The sequence below is a fragment of the Agelaius phoeniceus genome, unplaced genomic scaffold (genome assembly GCF_051311805.1).
Source record: "Agelaius phoeniceus isolate bAgePho1 unplaced genomic scaffold, bAgePho1.hap1 Scaffold_305, whole genome shotgun sequence".
Classification (NCBI taxonomy): Eukaryota; Metazoa; Chordata; class Aves; order Passeriformes; family Icteridae; genus Agelaius; species Agelaius phoeniceus.
In genome coordinates, this window is record NW_027509934.1 from 86805 (window position 1) to 100000 (window position 13196).

Sequence of the window (13196 nt, forward strand, 5' to 3'; positions counted from 1 at the left end):
GTAGAAGGGGAAAATCTTGCCAATGTTTCTTATGGGTTTGAATTAAGGGTAGCCAGCCCCTTTTTGTTGTCCTGAGGCCTAAATTGAGGGAGAAGCCCAGCTATCCCTCCATAAGAGTTTGAACTGAGGGAAAAATCCCTCTTTTTTCATCACTGGAGAGATTTAAAGTGATGAAAACCCCTCTTTTCCCAGTATTAAGGAGAATAAATTAAAGGGCAGAAGCTATTTATTTGCTATTGTATTAGTTTCAGTAGAGGTAACTGCCCCATTTCCTCTGTTTAAGGGGTGCACTGGAAGGAAGCTCTGCCTTTTTCAGCATTTTAAGGGTTTAAAACTACATTTCACGGCCCTTCTTTCTGTGCCATAGGACCAAGTATCTCAGAGCAGGGTGAGCCTGGCATACACTTAACCCTTACACTGCCTGGGAAGCTTTTATTTTTCTTATTTTTACTTATAATGTAGATAGGCCTAATTAGAGGTCCCAAGGAGACTTAGACTATTCATATCATAAGCATTCTTTTCCACCCAGCATAGTCATACATGAAGTACTACTTAGTAGCCACTAAGGAATAATTATGTAAGTTAACAGCAAATTGCCCAATTTATCTAGTTATGCTGCCTAAACAGAAACTTTTATTTCTTATCAGTTTCCTGCCCTTTTACTCCAAGTAGTTGTTGCAAAAAAAGAAAGCACTGTTATTTTTCTGAAGAGTTTTCTTCTATAACAAGCCCTTTACTCCCCTTGACTTCAAGTCAGAGGAGCCAAACAGCAGCAGCTGCTCTGAGGGTTTTTATACCCGGTGGGATCAGCCCCCTCCCTTTTCCCGGGTGCCACGGGAACGAGAGGCGGGCACCATCAGGGGTATATTAACCCCAGCCTTTGCTCAGGGCCTTCATTCCCCCTCTGGGAGGTGCTGGGATAAAAGCTCTCCTCTCATTTCAGAGAAGAGGCTCTTTCAGCTTATCTCAGCTTGTTTTCAGCAGGTGTTTCTGGGTATCTAAAGCAACAGAGGCTTTGAAGATACTGTGAAGAAAACAGCATAGAATACAGGGCGTATTTAAGTTCATGATTTTGGGTTTTGTGTTTAGGGGTGGTGAAGTGCATTTGTAATTTCTGGTTTTGTTCTGATTTTGTTTTGTATTTTTTTTTTTAGGAGGAGTGCAGCTTCCAGAGGCTCCAGGTTGTGTTAATTACAACACTTTTTTCAGCAGATTCGTTGTGTCACAGGAGGGATCTGCCCAGCGTCCAAGATGATGTTTGAGATTGAGGCTTCAGGTGAGTTGAGGATTGTGACTAGGAGAGGGAGGCTGAGCAGGTATCCAGTTAGGAGTTATTGTTGGGGGGGTGGTTTTGAAGGCAGCAGGGTGAGAAAGGGTGTTTATTTGAGCCCCCCACCCAAGGCCTTTTAGAAGCCGAGCAGAGGCATTCGCACGTCTTACAGCACACAAGGTCATCCACTGCACTCACAGGAATGCCATTTCACTTTGCCTTTCTCTAACCCAGGTGCCACTCACAATAATGGCCATAGCCTTGGAATCAGGATGAAGCAGGAGCCTGAAGGAGCCAGGCACACTCAGGAGAGGGCAAGTAGCTGACTTGCTGGGATTTGGCCCACATACCTCTGTACTCATACTTTGGTTTTGGTTTTCTTTATTGTAGCTGACCGAGAGGCTAACAGGCGATCACGGGGCCCTCCGAGGCAGACTCATTTCAGGCGCAACGTGGATCCACATCACCGATCATCCAAAAGATAAGTCAGGGCCACGGCCTGGAGATGGGATGATGGGAGAGTAGTGGGTTGGGAGTTCCTGGGACAGATTTAAAAATTAGCAGAGGGAAAAGCAATCTTCTCCAAGGGGCCTCTTAGGACATCTAAAGGGAGAGGCTCTACTTTTGACGGCAGCTTTCAGGCAGGCAGCGCAGAACAGTTCCGGTCCACGTCGTGTTGTCCGGTGTACCATGTTACCTAGCGTGTCTTTGGGGTCCCTTTTGCCTTTTCCCCTCGAGACCCTCACCACAAGCATAATGTGTTGTTTGTTGTCCCCCTGTTTGTCACGTTCCGTGTCACGGGTGTCTGCACATATTTGTGCCGGAGCTGCTCTGCCCTGCCCTGCCGCATAGCCTGCTGCAACAGGACAAGTCCCATGGACTTGCAGTTTGTGGGGTGTTGCCAGACTCTAGATGATATTCCTAGATAGACAGAAGATATTTGGAGCTGTGAAGTTATCCCACAGCCCTTTGACTTTTGTCCTCACTTTCTTTCAGACGCAGAAGGATAAAATCCAGGGCAAAATCCATCCACCCATCCCGAGTGAGGAGGTTCCCCCGAGCAGGTCAGTCACCGTTTGTCTCTGCAGGGGGAGTGTAAAGTGTGACTTTGTTACAGCACTGTTCTTTTTCTTTTCAGGAGGTAAAGCTGGATATCAGCAGTCAAGATGAGGTGGGCAAGGTGAGCATTGAGTAGCGTACAGAAGCAGTTAGTTGTTATTGCTCCAGTCTCACTTTCCGGTGCAACTCTAAGCATCCGTTCCTGTTTCTGCGCTTTAGGCAATCCACTCGGAGTACGCCGAGCCCCAGTCACCAACCGGCTGACGCACCGGGTGTGCCGCTCTCTCGAGCCCTGCGGAAGAATCACGGGACTCGTTGATGAAGCCTCTGCCTTTTCTATATAAAGGTGTCACCAGGGTAGCCTTGGGCACGGGCCGAGGAGTCAGGAGTCACAGTGAGTCGGGGAAGTAGGGAGGAGGAGCTAGGGTCCACTCAGGTTTCAGCAATGCCACATGACCTCGTCTCCTTTTAACCCAGGCTTACCCCGTGACAATGGCATCAACCTCGGAGCGCAGCCGAAGGGTGCGGCCCCAGGAGCCAGGCATTCTTAGGAGAACGGTGAGTAGCAGAATTGTTGGGTTTTGGCCAGTGTGCTGCAGAGATCATGCATTGATATTTGGATTTCTTTCATGTAGTTGACTAAGAAACAACAGGGAGTTGTTGAACAACAGTGCCAGCAGGAACTTCCCAGATGTTGCGTCTGCCTTCTTTTGCACCTGACACAGACCGGCATCCCCAGATGTCTGAGAGATAAGTAGAGGGCTACAACCCACAGAGGGGATGAAAGCGGGGCGCAGGGTAGGGACCCACCGGGAGGGGTTTTTGAGTCTTCTTTGGAGATGGGGGTGTCCATGAAGCGGACACCTTAGGCCCCATAAAAGGAAAGCCTGACTTTTCATCACAGTGCTGAGGTGTGCAGGGCAGAGCAGTCCCGGTGTGTATCGTGTCCCTTGTCTTTTGTGTATTATGTGTTGTTTGCATATGTCATGTCTTTTACCTTAGGCCTTGGTGGGGCCTGTCAGAAACCCTGGCATCATTGTTAGCATCTGTGATCTCTGCATTCCTTGGCCTGGCACCCATGCCATAGAACTTTTGACTCGGGAGCTCAGACAGGCATCAGACTCTCTTGTCTCTTTAGAAGCATCCGGTCAGCTGTCTTTTCAGGTCTTGTTCTGAGCTGTATGGACAGCTATGTCCCGCCAGGATCCATTATGGCGGACTAGGACGCGAAAGAACGTGAGGGCAGGTAGAGGCTTCTGGCTGTATGATTCTTGGGCATCCATCTTTGCAGTTCTTGGAATAAATCATTCAGTTAGCATCTTCTTCCTCCAGGTTTCTCTGAGCCTCATCAGCTCACCATCGGTCTCACCTCGGTCATCTCCTTTTGCATCTTCTCAGTCCTCGCAGCCATTTTCCTTGCCAGGAGATTTCTGTCCATGTCGTGTTCCCGTTGTTTGTCACGTCCCGTCCCGTGTCACGGGTGTCAGCACACACATTTGTGCCGGAGCTGCTCTGCCCTGCCACATAGCCTGGTGCAATAGGAGAAGTCCCGGGGACTTGAAGTTTGTAATGCGGGGTGTAGTTGGACTCTAGATGGACACAAGATATCTGGAGCTCTTAAGTTATCCTGCAACAGTTTGACTCTTGTCCTAACCTTTTTTCAGATTCAGATGGATTAAATGTGTGCCAGAGGGCCCCATCCCGGGTGAGTGGTTTCCCCTGAGCAGGTGAGGCACCATTTGTCTCTGCAACAGAAGTGTATGTGGTGACTCTGTTACAGCTCTGTTCTTTCTTTCTTTTTAGGAACTAAGTCTGGATACCAGCAGTCAAGGTGAGCAGTGGAGAGAAGTAGCTGTTATTGCTCCAGTCTCAGTTTCTGGTGCTGCTCTAAGCTTCCATTCTCTTTTTTGTGCTTTAGGCAATCCACTTGGAGCCTGCCAAGCCCCCGTCACCAGCCGGCCGATGCACCGGGTTCCCTGCACGTGTGAGCCCTGCGGATGCATTACAGGACCTGGTGATGAAACCCTGAACTCTATTTAAAGGTGCCATCCAGGTGGCCTTCAGCAGCTGCCGAGGAGTTGCAGTGAGTAGGCGAAGTAGGGAGGAGGAGCCAGGTTCCACTCAGGTTTCAGCCATGCCAAATCACCTCCTCTCCTCTTAACCCAGGCACCCCCTGTGACGACAGCCTCGGTCTCCGAGCGTGCCCGAAGCGTGCGGCCCGAGCAGCTGAGCATTCTTAGGAGCATGGGTGAGTAGCAGACTTGTGGGGTTTTGGCCGATGGGCTGCCAAGATCGGGCACTGATGTTTGGTTTTCTTTAATACAGCTGTCTAAGAGACAACAGCCCGGTGACAGCAGGACCTTCCCAGCTGACGAAGTGGCCTTTCTTCGCACCGGAGACCGGCATCCCCAGATGTCCGAGAGATAAGTAGAGGGCCACGACCCACAGAGGGAATGAAAGCAGGGTGCTGGTTTGGGAATTACTGGGAGGGGTTTTTGAGTCTGCTTTGGAGGTGGGGGGTGTCCATGAAGCGGCACCTTAGGCCCCATAAAAGGAAAGCCTGACTTTTCATCACAGCGCTGAGGTGTGCAGGGCAGAGCAGTCCCGGTGTGTATCGTGTCCCTTGTCTTTTGTGTATTATGTGTTGTTTGCATATGTCATGTCTTTTACCTTAGGCCTTGGTGGGGCCTGTCAGAAACCCTGGCATCATTGTTAGCATCTGTGATCTCTGCATTCCTTGGCCTGGCACCCATGCCATAGAACTTTTGACTCGGGAGCTCAGACAGGCATCAGACTCTCTTGTCTCTTTAGAAGCATCCGGTCAGCTGTCTTTTCAGGTCTTGTTCTGAGCTGTATGGACAGCTATGTCCCGCCAGGATCCATTAAGGCAGACTTGGACTTGTAAGAACGTGAGGGCAGGTAGAGGCTTCTGACCGTAGGATTCTCGGGCATCCATCTTTGCAGTTCTTGGAATAAATCATTCAGTTAGCATCTTCTTCCTTCAGTGTTTTCTGAGCCTTGTCAGCTTGCCATCGGTCTCACCTCGGTCATCTCATTTGGCATCTTCTCAGTCCTTGCAGTCATCCTTCTTGCCCAGAGATTTCTGTCTGTGTTGTGTGCCCATTGTTTGTCACGTCCTGTCTGTCCCGTGTCACGGGTGTCAGCACACACATTTGTGCCGGAGCTGCTCTGCCCTGCCACATAGCCTGGTGTAATAGGAGAAGCCCCGGGGAGTTGAAGGTTGTAATGTGGGCTGTACTTGGACTCTAGATGCTATTCCTATATTGACCTAAGGTGTTTGTATCTTTTGAGTTATCCTGCAGGTGTTTGACATATGTTCTAACTTTCTTTCAGGTGCAGATGCATTGCATCCATGGCAGAGCACCCCATCCCGGGTGAGGGGGTTCCCCATAGCAGGTCAGTCACCATTTGTCTGTGCAGGGGGAGTGTCAAGTGTGACCCTATTACAGCGCTGTTTTTGGTCTTTATTTTTAGGAAGTATAGCTGGATCCCAGCAGTCAAGTTCAAGAGAGCAAGGTGAGCAGTAGCCTTTCTTGTTGCTGAGGTCTGAATTCCAAGGGGGCAAGTCTAAGTCTCCATTCTCGTTTTTGTGCCTTAGGCAATCCACTCGGAGCACGCCAAGCTCCCATCCCCACCCGGCCGACGGACCGAATTTTTCACCCTGATGAGCCCTGTCTTCCGGGTAGCAGTCAGGAACCACCGAGGAGTTGCGGTGAGTCAGGGAAGTAGGGAGGAGGACCAAGGGTCCAGTCAGTTTTCAGCAATGCCACATCGCCTCCTGTCTTCTTAACCCAGGTGTACCCCACGACGACGGCGTTGGCCTCCGAGCGTTCCCGAAGCGTGCCACCTGAGGAGCCGGGCCTTCTTAGGAGAAGGGTGAGTAGCAGACTTGTGGGGTTTTGGCCGACGGGCTGCCAAGATCAGGCACTGATGTTTGGTTTTCTTTAATATAGCTGTCTAAGAGACACCAGCCTGGTGCCAGCAGGCCCTTCCCAGCCGGCGAGCCGGCCTTTCTTCGCACCCAACACGGACCGGCATCCCCAGATGTCCGAGAGATAAGTAGAGGGCTCCGACCCACAGAGGGGATGAAAGCAAGGTGCTGGGTTGGGACTCCTGGGATCGGGGAGGGGAGGTCTTGAGTTGGCTCTGGAGATGAGAGTAGCCAAGAATTGGCCCCTTAGGCCCCCTAAAAGCAAAGTCTCACTTTGGATCACAGTGCTGAGGTGCACAGGGCAGAGCAGTCCCGGTGTGTATCGTGTCACTTGTCTACCGTGCGTTATGTCTTGGTTGGGTGTCTCATGTCTTTTATCTTAGCCCTTTGAGGGGCCTATCAGAAACCTCGGCAGTATTCTTAGCAGCCACGATCTCCACGTTTCTTTGGCCCGGCACCCAGGCCATAAAACTTTTGACTCGGGAGCTCAGACAGGCATCAGAATTGCAACTCTTTGTAAGCATCCAGTCAGATGTCTTTTCAGGTCTTGTTCTGAGCTGTATGGACAGCTGCACCCTGCAAGGTTCTCCTATGGTGGATTAGGACTTGTAAGAATGTGAGGGCAGGTAGAGGCTTCTGACCGTAGGGCTCCTGTGCATTCATCTTTGCAGTTCTTGGACTAAAACGTTCAGTTTAGCATCTTCCTTCTCCAGGGCACTCTGAGCCTTATCAGCTCGCCATCGGTCTGTCTTACCTTGGTCATCTCATTTGGCATCTTCTCAGTCCTCGCAGTCATCCTTCTTGCCTAGAGATTTCTGTCTGTGTCTTGTGCCCATTGTTTGTCGTGTCCCGTGTCACGGGTGTCAGCACACACATTTGTGCCGGAGCTGCTCTGCCCTGCCGCATAGCCTAGTGTAATAGGAGAAGCCCCGGGGAGTTGAAAGTTGTAATGTGGGCTGTACTTGGACTCTAGATGCTATTCCTAGGTTGACATAAGGTGTTTGCAGCTTTTGAGTTATCGTGCATGTGTTTGACATATGTTCTACCTTTCTTTCAGGTGCAGATGAATTACATCTGTGGCAGAGGGTTATGGTTACGAGGTGCCAGGCCTTCTTAGGAGAACGGTGAGTAGCAGACTTGTGTGGTTTTGGCCGATGTGGTGCCAAGGTCAGGCGTTGATGTTTGGTTTTCTTTAATATAGCTGTCTAAGAGACAACAGCCCGGTGACAGCACAACTTCCCAGCCGGCGAGGCGGCCTTTCTTCGCACCCGACACGGACCGGCATCCCCAGATGTCCGAGAGATAAGTAGAGGGCCACGACCCACAGAGGGAATGAAAGCGAGGTGCTGGGTCGGCACTCCTGGGATGGGGGAGGTTTTGAGTTGGCTATGGAGACGAGGGTAGCCAAGAAGTGGCCCCTTAGGCCCCCTAAAAGCAAAATCTCACTTTTGATCACCGTGCTGAGGTGAGCAGGGCAGAGCAGTCCCGGTGTGTATTGTGTCACTTGTCTGTTGTGCATTATGTCTTGTTTAGCTGTCTCATGTCTTTTATCTTAGCCCTTTGAGGGGCCTACCAGAAACCTTGGCACCAGTCTTAGCATCTGTGCTCTCAGCGTTCCTTGGCCTGGCACCCATCCCATAGAACTTTTGACTTGGGAGCTCAGACTCTCATCTCTTTTTATAAGCATCCAGTCAGCTGTTTTTTCAGGTCTTGTTCTGAGCTGTATGGACAGCTATACCCCGCCAGGATCCATTATGGCGGACTAGGACTTGTAAGAATGTGAGGGCAGGTACAGGCTTCTGGCCGTAGGATTCTCGGGCATCCATCTTTGCAGTTCTTGGAATAAATCATTCAGTTAGCATCTTTTACCTCCAGTGTTCTCTGAGCCTCATCAGCCCACCATCAGTTTCACCTCGGTCATCTCCTTTTGCATTCTCTCAGTCCTCACAGCCATTTTCCTTGCCAGGAGATTTCTGTCCATGTCGCGTCCCCGTCGTCTGTCACGTCCCGTGTCACGGGTGTCAGCACACACATTTGTGCCGGAGCTGCGCTGCCCTGCCGCGTAGCCCGGTGCAATAGGAGAAGTCCCGGGGACTTGAAGTTTGTAATGTGGGGTGTAGTTGGACTCTAGATGGGATTTGTAGATGGACACAAGATATCTGGAGCTCTTAAGTTATCCTGCAACAGTTTGACTCTTGTCCTAACCTTTTTTCAGATTCAGATGGATTAAATGTGTGCCAGAGGGCCCCATCCCGGGTGAGGGGTTTCCCCCAAGCAGGTGAGGCACTACTTGTTTCTGTAGAGGAAGCATAAATGGTGGCTGTTACAGCATTGTTCTTTGTCTCTCTTTTTAGGAAGTTAAAGCCGAGAGCAGCAGTCAAGGCCAAGTGGGCGAGGTGAGCATTGACTAGTGTACAGAAGCAATTGTTATTGCTGAGGTCTCAGTTTCTGGTGCAGCTTTAAGCATCTCTTTTTTTTTTTAATTTTAGGTGGTCCGCTTGCAATCTATCCTAGCCAAGCATATCTGTGCCAGGTGGGTGCGAGCTTAAGGTATCGGTGTGGCATATTTGTCAGATTTGGGAGGTTGTGTTTTCACAGTATCTCAGCATGCTTTTCTGCTTTGTTACTTTGCAGGTGCTGTTGCTGCCCTAGGTACGCCAAGGAACAGAGGAGGGCAGGTGAGTCGGCGTTTAGGCAGGCTGACTCATAGGTGAATGTTATGAAGCAGCATGCTAAGTATGTACCTTTTCTCTTTGCAGGTATCTTCTGGCCAGCCTCCGGAGTCAAATCAAGATTTGAGGTGAGCCGGGGGAGTGGTGCGGAGGAGTCCCGGGGATTACTGTTGTTGAGGGCAATAGTCACCTTTTCTGTTTTGTCTTAGGTACCCTGAGGAGGCTCTTACCCAAAGCTTAGAAACAGCAACACCGAAGCACACGCGGAGAACATCTCAACGTCCACGTGCGACCGAGGATGGATTTTGTCCGCTCCTCTTCCAAAAGCTAAGTGTCGGGGCCAGTGGTTTGGAGAAGGGGAAAAACCTTTACTATCACAGGGGGCAATTTCATGTCAGCTTAGCGGAGAGGTCTGTATCGGGACAGGCTCTCTGGAAGTAAAGGGAGAGGGTTTCTCCTCAGCCTCACCAGAGCCTTTGCCGGGCAGGGCAGTTCCAACCCATCTCCACGTTCTCGGGAACTTTGCGTCGTCTGCCTTCCTCAATTCGACGTCGTCACGGATCTTTTCCCCGAGGAGCTCGCCTTCAGGTCCGGAGCTACGGCCACGGTCACCCGGCAGTCGGCTTCCTTCTCTAGGCTCGCTGAGCCTCTCGAGCATCCTCTTAACTGCTTTGGCACTAACTTCTTTTAAGGAGTTATGTTTCATCATCACGTGCCATCATCATAGGGCTTTCTTTCCTTTGGCATCATCGGCCTCTGGCTCATCTTGCGCTACGAATCTCGGGTCCATAAGTTGAAAGTGCTAGGCAGTTTACTCGTGTCTCTGTTATGCCATCCGTGTCTATGTTGTGTCATCCGTGTTATGTAGTCTGTGTCTATTGTCTTCCGTGTCATAGGCCTTTGTTACATCTCGATGCTTTACAGGCACTATTTTGTGCCATATAGGCAGTATTTTACTCACATTCCTTCCCAGATATAGCTTATTCTAGCATCTTTACATTTTTACTCTTTGAGACAGGAAAGGATTACAAGATTTTCTCATCCATCTTCCTTCTCACTACCAGCTTTGGTAGTGCTTTTTTTTCCATGCCATTATCTTGGACTTCTAGAGGGAGCGTCTTAGACCCTCCTCAAGTGACTGCAGTTGTTCTGTAGGTTCCATCTTCTCAAAGGCTATGGGGCCCAACAATTAATCTTCCACAGAGTTATCTCAAGTCTTGGCTTATATTGTGTGTACCTATGTTGGCTTGTATTGTGTGTAGCTATATTGCATGTACCTTTGTTGGCTTATATTGTATAGGCTTATATTGTATATACTTATATTGCGTGTACCTGTGTTGGCTTGTATTGTGTGTAGCTATATTGCATGTACCTTTGTTGGCTTATATTGTATAGGCTTATATTGTATATACTTATATTGCGTGTACCTGTGTTGGCTTGTATTGTGTGTAGCTATATTGCATGTACCTTTGTTGGCTTATATTGTATAGGCTTATATTGTATATACTTATATTGCGTGTACCTGTGTTGGCTTGTATTGTATAGGCTTATATTGTATATACTTATATTGCGTGTACCTGTGTCGGCTTGTATTGTGTCTACTTACACTGTATGTACACTTGCACTGTATGCGTTTGCTTATATTCTATGTACTTATAATATACCACTTATGATTGGAGCTGCCCTGCCCTGGCATGTAGTCATAGTTAGGTAGAACAGTTGTAAAAACTTTACTGTTCATCTGTCTTTTATGGCATATTGGGTAGAAAATTTATTGGTCCAGAGTGGGGAAAATTCCTAGCTGTCAGCCACAAGTTGACCAATTCCTGTCGTCTCACAGGTCCTCGAGGCTACCGATTTCCCCAGAATCTACCATTCGACGTCAAGGAGTGGCAGCCAGAAGACGCGTCGAAGCACGTTCTTCAGCATCTCGAGTAAGGGCCATAGCGAGCCTGTAAGCAGGAAGAGTGTGTGAGCGTGTGTGAGAGCACATGACTGTGTGTGTCTGTGTCCACTCGTCTCTGTGTGTGTGAGCACATGCTGACTAGTTTTAACCTTGTGTATGTGACTTTTGCTTTTCAGGTTTTGTAATTCATTTTTAAATTTAGAATAAAAAATCCCCAGCCGGGGGGTTTTTTTTTTTTTCCCCCCGGCTGGGTTTTTTTTTCCCGGGTCCCGGTCGGTCTGCGAGGCAACATTCATCACCAAAGTTTGGGCGCAGACCGTCCAGGGACCGGGGTTTTCGTCAGGCAGGAGGATTTTTTTGGAGGCTCCCGGGAACCGCGTTCCCGAGGAGCGGCGCGAATGCGTGCCGGGGGTTAGCAGAGCAGTTGAGGTGTGAGTCAGTGTGGGTTTGTGTGTAAGCTGAAGGAGGTGTGTGTGTATGTGTGTGTTGAAGGGTTGTAACCTTATATGACTTTTGCTTTTCAGGTTTTGTAATTCATTTTTAAATTTAGAATAAAAAAACCCCAGCCGGGGGGTTTTTTTTTTTTTTCCCCCCGGCTGGGTTTTTTTTTCCCGGGTCCCGGTCGGTCTGCGAGGCAACAATCATCACCAAAGTTTGGGCGCAGACCGTCCAGGGACCGGGGTTTTCGTCAGGCAGGAGGATTTTTTTGGAGGCTCCCGGGAACCGCGTTCCCGAGGAGCGGCGCGAATGCGTGCCGGGGGTTAGCAGAGCAGTTGAGGTGTGAGTCAGTGTGGGTTTGTGTGTAAGCTGAAGGAGGTGTTAGTGGTGATGAGTGTTGTTTTCTGTGTGCTTTTGTTGTTTTGGGTTTCCTGTCACAATAAATCAACATCTAATGAAAATAGAAAAAGGTTATTGCTTTGTGTTAATATGTGTATTGCTCTGTATTGCATTTGCCTTAGCTGCTGCATTTTGCTGTGCTGCTCTGTATTGCTGCTCTGTATTTGCATTAACTGCTTCATTTTGCTGTATTGCTCTGTATGTAAATTCGACTTTGACTAGTGTGTCTATGCATTGTATCTGCACTTGCACACACTGTTTCCATGTATTTTGCTGATGTATAAATAAAAGCATTCTTTCAATAAAGTTGAGTCACCCTTAATAAAGATACCCCCTGCCCTTCCTTTCCCCACCGTGGCTCCTGTCTTTTTTTGGTGTGGTTTTGTCATTTCTTTCCACTGTATTTCTTCCTTTTGCTCCTCACTTTACTGTTCTATTTCTAACTTAACTTCCATCTATCTCTAACCCTTTGTTTCTGTTTTCTTATCACTGTCAATCTCAGTCTTCTTGCTTCTTTTTCTCTCAGTGTTCTCCTTTTCCTTGGTTTGTGTTTTTTTTTCTCTTAGTCTTTTCCTTTTTCATCCCACTCCTAAGTTTTCACTTTCACTCTAATCCTAACCACTTTCCTTTCCCTCTAACTCCTGTCCTTCTTCACTTCTCCCACCCTCCTTTTCCTGTCTCACTCTGTCTTCCTGTTTTATTTTCTTCTGTCTTTTCCTCTCTGTCTCCTCTCCCTCTCTGTCTGCTCCCTCTGTCTGTTCTCTCCTCCTCTCTTCTTTCTCTTTGTCCCTGTTCTCTGCTCTTCTCTCTCTATCTTTTCTCCTCTCCCTCTATTTTTTCCAAGTCTTTGCTTCTCTCTCTTCTCTTTCTCTCCTTCTTCCCCCCTCTCTCCTTCTCTTTTCTCTCTCTCTACTTCTCTTTTCTCTCTCTGTCCTTCTCTCTTCTCTCTCTTCTTCTCTCACATCTCTCTCTCTCTCCCTCTCCTGCTCTCTTCTTCTCTCCCTCTCCTTCTCTCTTCTCTCTCTTCTTCTCTCTCTCTCTCTCTCTCTCCCCCTCTCTCTCCCTCTCCTTCTGTCTTCTTCTCTCTCTCTCTCTCTCCTTCTCCTTTCTTGTCTTTCTAACTTTGTTTTCCTTTCTAGCTTTAGATTAAAAAAGCAGCAGTAAAAACTTTCAGGCTCCCTGGGAGTAAAAAAAAAAAAAAAAGAAATTTAAAAAAACCAAACTATTTACTCCCCGGGAGCCTGAAATTTCCTACTGCTGCACCAGACATATAGTTTTTCTTCTTTTTACTATATACAGTATATAGGGGGACCCCACCCACCCCAGGTGCCAGTAATCAGTACCCACCAGCCAACCCCCCCCCCCCCCCCCCCCCCCCCACCCCCCCTCGCCAGACCCACCCCCTGCAAGCCAGCACCCCACCCAATGCCATTTACATATAGATCGTGCAGTCACAGCGCCACCTGCCGTCTACAACCGGGTACTACATGCACAGCGCCA

At 48.9% G+C, this 13196-nt stretch overlaps 4 long non-coding RNA genes across 7 annotated transcripts; all 4 read left to right on the forward strand.

Annotated features, from left to right (window-relative positions):
• Nucleotides 1–1678: 1678 nt before the first annotated feature.
• LOC143693141 (uncharacterized) lies at nucleotides 1679–2676 on the forward strand. The gene is made up of 3 exons (XR_013180646.1): nucleotides 1679–2334; nucleotides 2409–2450; nucleotides 2549–2676. It is a non-coding gene; the product is annotated as an uncharacterized LOC143693141 (long non-coding RNA).
• A 1132-nt stretch (nucleotides 2677–3808) lies between these two features.
• Nucleotides 3809–5638, forward strand: LOC143693138 (uncharacterized). 2 transcript variants are annotated; one of them, XR_013180641.1, is made up of 5 exons: nucleotides 3809–4034; nucleotides 4133–4160; nucleotides 4248–4412; nucleotides 4496–4577; nucleotides 4655–5638. It is a non-coding gene; the product is annotated as an uncharacterized LOC143693138 (long non-coding RNA). The 2 variants fall into 2 exon arrangements; XR_013180640.1 differs by having other exon boundaries at nucleotides 4023–4160.
• A 26-nt stretch (nucleotides 5639–5664) lies between these two features.
• LOC143693139 (uncharacterized) lies at nucleotides 5665–8817 on the forward strand. 3 transcript variants are annotated; one of them, XR_013180644.1, is made up of 8 exons: nucleotides 5665–5746; nucleotides 5825–5866; nucleotides 5949–6062; nucleotides 6146–6226; nucleotides 6304–7405; nucleotides 7483–8537; nucleotides 8636–8677; nucleotides 8771–8795. It is a non-coding gene; the product is annotated as an uncharacterized LOC143693139 (long non-coding RNA). The 3 variants fall into 3 exon arrangements; XR_013180643.1 differs by having other exon boundaries at nucleotides 5666–5746; nucleotides 7483–8559; nucleotides 8771–8817; XR_013180642.1 differs by having other exon boundaries at nucleotides 7483–8677; nucleotides 8771–8796.
• A 95-nt stretch (nucleotides 8818–8912) lies between these two features.
• On the forward strand, nucleotides 8913–10065 carry LOC143693140 (uncharacterized). Its single transcript, XR_013180645.1, has 3 exons — nucleotides 8913–8959; nucleotides 9041–9081; nucleotides 9163–10065. It is a non-coding gene; the product is annotated as an uncharacterized LOC143693140 (long non-coding RNA).
• The last annotated feature ends 3131 nt before the right edge of the window (nucleotides 10066–13196 follow it).